The sequence below is a fragment of the Chiloscyllium plagiosum genome, unplaced genomic scaffold, assembly GCF_037043375.1.
Source record: "Chiloscyllium plagiosum isolate Xiang-an unplaced genomic scaffold, Cpla_swu_hap1 HiC_scaffold_13, whole genome shotgun sequence".
Taxonomy (NCBI): domain Eukaryota; kingdom Metazoa; phylum Chordata; class Chondrichthyes; order Orectolobiformes; family Hemiscylliidae; genus Chiloscyllium; species Chiloscyllium plagiosum.
This window is the reverse complement of record NW_028270151.1, coordinates 63,948,535-63,954,534: the sequence shown is the minus strand read 5'-3', so window position 1 is coordinate 63,954,534 and position 6,000 is coordinate 63,948,535.

The following is a 6,000-nucleotide window of genomic DNA, read 5'->3' as shown; positions in this document are numbered from 1 at the left end:
GAGAGTACACAGTAAATAGCAGGACCCTTAGGAGCATGGATATGCAAAGGGATCTTGGGGTGCAAGTCTATAGCTCCCTGAAAGTGGCAACACAACTGGATAAAGGTAGTAAAAAAGGCATATGGCATGCTTGCTTTCATCAGTCAGGGCACTGAGTATGTAAGTTGGTAAGTCATGTTGCCGTTGCATAAAACTTTAATTAGGCCACATTTGGAGTAATGTGTGCAGTTCTCATTTGCATACCATAGGAAGGATGTGGAGGCTTTGGAGAGGGTGCAAAAGAGATTTACCAGGATGGTGCCTGGTTTGAAGACAATTGACTATAAGGAGAGGTTGGAGAAACTTGGATTGTTTTTGATCCAAAGAGCATCAGAGGCTGAGGTGTGACCTGACAGAAGTACCTAAAATTATGAGAGCCATGGATAGAGTGGAAAGTTGGAGTCTTTTTCCCAGGGTGGAAATGTAAAACAATCGGATCACGGCTTCAAGGTGAGAGTGTGAAACGTTTAAAGATGTCCTAGGCATTTTTTTTTAACCCAGAGAGTGGTAGGTGCCTGTATCATGCTGCTTAGGGAGATAGTAAAAGCAGAGATATGATAGTAACATTTAAGTGGAATTTAGACAAACACATAAACAGGCCAGGAATAGAGGGATAAGGACTATTGGCAGGAGATGGAATTAGTATAGAATGGCATTCCAGTCAGTGCAGACATGGTGGGCCAAAGGGCTTGTTCCTGTGCTATACTATTCTTTGTTCTATTACTCTCTGGTTGTGTTCAAATAAAGAGGACATTGAGAAATATTACCACAAAAATTCTTATAAAAACACAAGATAATGAAAATGCAATTGAAAATAGACTGCTTCAAACAGGTACAATGTCGTCATTTTTCTAGGATGTAAATTTAATATTAAATCCCATTCATTCACAGCTGTTATATCTTTTTGTAATGACACCCCAGGGATAATCATTTAACTGTTGAAAGCTGCAGTGATTTGGCTGGTATGATGACACAGGAAATTACAATATCAACACATGGCTTGATTGAATGATGAGCGGTAATTTCCCGACATCACTGAGTTTCCACTGAGTCATGTTCCCAACATTTTCATACAGGAATGAAAGGAAAAATGGGAGGAGCAGTCATGAGACACTGCTCTCAACCACTCAATAATAATAATTTTAGAACTTTTTTCTCAGTCCACATTCTCCTCACAGCTATTTAATTTCTCAAAGTGAATTGTAAAGCAAGAAGTTAATGAGACATGAGGTATGGTTTTTTTTAAACAACGCAGTATGTTTACTTTTGTTGAATGCAACAGTCACTTAATCTACTCTGCCAGCTGAACTGGAAATAATTTAACAAATTGTTTTGCTTCTTTTCTTGAAATTTAGTTCACTTCTCTGCCCAATCCACTCTTTCTAATTCTGGCTGTACTATGACTTATTTTTCAGGAATGTACTGCCACTAATTTAGCCACAAAGTGAAATCATTAGAATAACATCACTTATTGACAATAACTTGAAGCTTGATGATGCAATTAGTATTATTTTCATGGATGTTGTTTTGTAATATCTATTTCTATTTTCTTTGAGAATCCTCCACAGTTTCAGTGAATTACTATCTGGTTGAGCTGTGTAACAGTAACTTATTTGATTGCCTTTAACGTATAATTAGTATGTAAGAAAATGTTATGGTTGTATCAAATTCCTGCTTAATGGGATTGTATACGAGCAGCAGTGCCCAATCAAATATATGTTTCTCTGCAGTTCCATTCTGTCTTGAAGCAAATATTCAGGGAATGGTTCTAAGTGTGTATGCAGCCAAATCATCTATAAGCCATTTAATTGATAGGCCATTTCACCATGGATTCCTGATGAAATACTTTTGCTCAAAACATTGATACTCCTGCTTCTTGGATGCTGCCTGACCTGCTGTGTTTTTCCAGCACCACACTCTCAACTCTAATCTTCAGCATCTGCAGTCCTCACTTTCACCCATTTGACCATGGAGGCCATCACTGCCAAGCTTATTACCATGCTCACCCTTTGTCCATATTCATGGATGTTTGACAAGAGTCAGGATCGAGAAGCTTGGTTGACTTTTTCCCCTTTCTAATGAAAGTACATTGAATCAATTATATCAATACTCAACTGCTGCTTTGGCTCCAAGCAGCAAACTCAACACGGCTCAGAAACCAAGCCGTCTATTCAATTTCACACCAAGGCATTTGTTGATCCATTAAGTTAAGCTTGAACACACTGTTTGTTGACAAATTGAACTTTCTTTTTAAAGGATCAAGAAATCACTGAAGGAAAAGGCTAATAGACATCTCATTTTTGGACCGGAATTGTTCTTGACAGTTAACATTCCATGTTTGTAATAAAGTAAAGGTTTCTTATCTACAATTCAAACTAAGGTCCAGAGTTAAATCCATTACATGCATTTTGTAATTACTTGATACGATGATTAGAGTTCTTGAACCAGTTTTAATACCATCACTTAAAACAATTGTTGAAAATTATCAGACTTGCAAGGTGTGCATCAGTTTCTTTTCCAGTAAGTGTTAACATTGGAAGAAGTGTGTGCACAAATATATTTTGTAATTTTTCAACAAATGCTGTTTTGTAGCTTGGCCTGTATTACTGCCTGCAAAAGCTCCTACAATCTGAATGTTAGATTCCCTACAATATGGAAACAGGCCGCTTGGCCCAACAAGTCCACACCGACCCTCCAAAGAGGAACCCACCCAGACCCATTCCCCTACCCTATATTTACTCCTGACTAATCCACCTAACACTATGGGCAATTTAGCATGACCAATTCACTGGACCAGCACATCTTTGGATTGTGGGAGGAAACCGGAGCACCCGGAGGGAACCCATGCAGACATGGGGAGAATGTGCAAACTCCACACAGACAGTCGCCTGAGGCAGGAATCAAACCCAGGTCCCTGGCGCTGTGAGGCAGCAGTGCCAACCACTGAGCCACTGTGCTGCCCAATGGTGGTGCTATCGCATTTGTTTTAAAAGGTTTATATGTTTATGTTTTTGTCCCAACTGCAATGTTGACAGATTGTGGGTCCCCTCATGATTCATTTAGTTAAGACAGTGGAGACATGGTGAGTATGACGTTGGCTAATTTTAGTTACTATGGCAATAAAAATGCAATAATTAATTCTCATGCACCTATGTTAAAGCTGGGGAAATTGAAGAGCTTCCTGCTCCAAGGTTGAGGCATCAATCAGACAACAGAATATTTTCGATTTGAAATTGCATGGTGAGATCAAGTTAATTAGTAAACTTATAGTAACGACACAAACTGGGGACAAATGATCATAATATGATAGAATTTCATAATTGAGTTTGGAAGTGATGTTGTTAACTCTGAAAGTAGCATCTTATATTTTAGCAAAGCCAATTACATCAATACAATGGGAAGTTTGCTAACATAGATTGAAACATTAGATTAAAAGATATAAGGTTAGATAATCAATGGTGAGCATTTTTTTAAAGATCTGAATTCTCAGTGAACATTCGTTCCATTGAGACATGAATTCCATGGAGCAAGTGATGCAATAGGTGCTGACTAGAGAAGTTAAAGATAATATTAGATTAAAGGAGACTTACAATGTTACCAAAAACAAGAGTAAGCCTAAGGATTGGGAAGATTTTAGAGATTAGCAAAGTATAGCCAATAAATTAACAAAGAAGGAGAAAAGAGAATATGAAAGTAAATAACTGTAGGTAATCTAATGTAATATAAAACCATATAGGATTATTTACATAAACATAAAGTCAGATGCTCAAAGCTGCCTACATTATTTGTTCTCCTATCTTTTCTTTGGCAAGGTAAGTTTATCTACCTCACTTCATTGTTAAGCTAACTCCTCAATCAGGAGAGACATTAAATCATTCTGGAACTGAACATTATTAGGTAAAGACGTGGTCCTAATGAAGTCTTCCCTCTTGGAACGTTGATTCTGAAATGTAATGTAGTTCCCTGAGAATGTATTTAAAAGCTATGTTATAGCCAAAATATTGAATTGACCAATATCGGTATATATAAACCTGATTTAAGAAATGTGGAATTTAAAGTTTATTTTAAACCATTGAGGCATTTTGTGTAAACCTATGTATTTTAATGATTATTTAGTACTATATTGTTCTTGAAATAATCTTGGAATACAGTAATAGAATGTTACAATATTATAAGAGTTTAGGGTAATTAAAATGTCAACTCACCTCTAATTAACTGCCATAGCACCATTAAAGATAATGTTGGTTATGTATAATATAGACAATTTTTTTTAGATTTTTGTCACAACTTTCAAATCCCCCCTAAAATTGAGGTTATAAAATTGAATGTTACACAACTTATAGCTACAAACAATAGAAATTTATAGGGGTTTTTTTGGGGTTTTTTAGCCGTTTAGTGGAGTTCTCTTTTTCAGAGAATCAACTCTAATATAATAATATGACAAAGACGGATGTTCTCATTCTGACTTTAATTATAAGCTATATTCATGTAATCTCTGCACCACTCTGAAAAAACACAGTACTCCTAAAATAATTTACTTTGTTGTGTATTCTGCAAAAAAAGGATTGAGGATCAAAATAATATTGTTTTTGTGTGTACCTGTATAGCAAGTGTCTACAGCTTCCTTCACTTTTCATTGTTTTGGACTTCATATTTGGCAAAGATTTAAACTCTGTACCAACTTTTTAAGATCCTAATAGTAACTCTGTGTCAACTTTAACACATTAGATTAGATTACTTACAGTGTGGAAACAGGCCCTTCAGCCCAACAAGTCCACACCGACCCGCTGAAGCGTATACCACCCAGACCCATACTCCTACATTTACCCCTTCACCTAACACTACGGACAATTTAGCATGGTCAATTCACCTGACCTGCACATTTTTTTTTTGGAGTGTGGGAGGAAACCAGAGCAAACCCACGCAGACACGGGGAGAATGTGCAAACTCCACACAGAGAGTCGCCTGAGGTGGGAATTGAACCCGGGTCTCTGGCGCTGTGAAGCAGCAGTGCTAACCACTGTGCCACCGTGCCACCCACTTTGATTTCTGCTTTAATTTTACACTCCAGATATGTAACAAGGAAGACTTTTGCCAAATTAAATATGAGTCACTTATAGCAGAATCAGCAGGAATTAAAATGAGGAAATAGCAGAGACATTAAGCAAATATTTTGCATCTCCTTTCATATTAAAAGACACAAAAGCCTCCAGGAAAACCAACAGTGGTATCTTAATGGAGTTGAACAGAGTAGCAAGATACGTGGCAGAATTAAGTGAGAAATCAGAAATGGTGCAGCACATTTCAGCATGAGCATCCAGCTCAATCTTCGCTGTTTTTCTCAAGCAAAGTGGCAAGTTTCTTGCTAAGCAGCTACGAGCTGCTAATAGTTGGGGATTGTTGCTTGTTGAGCACCTTGTTGAGAGCTCAACTCAACTTATTAACCTTGAGCTTTCTGTTTTGTTAAACTCTGGCAAATAAGGTAGAGGTCAGGAACACCTAACATAGAAATTGAAGTGGGTAACTGATGATTTCAGATCATCACTTGCTTCTCCAAACAACCTTCATCTTGGTCAGCAGTACACAACATCTCAGGTACACACCATTGGTAGTGACCGCCTACACTGACCATCCACAGACATTGAACATGCACCAGCCTCACCACATTTCTTCCTCACTGAGAATATAATCTCACCTTGGAGTCATCCAATACTTTTCACTTTAATACTGCTGCCAGATCACTCTACACACAAGGACAGGATGTATCTCAGGGCTCTTGTCTTGGTTTCTTACAGCTTACTCTCTTCACACCTAGTTGGATTTTCATAGCATCTCTCTCTCTTGCATTACTTTCTTGAAATTTTGCCACCTCGTTCAGAAGTTAAAAGCTCATAGCACTTTGGTCTTGTTTTGCCTTTTAGTGCAGACAAAGTCAGGTACCTTGCCATGGTTGTTAGCAGT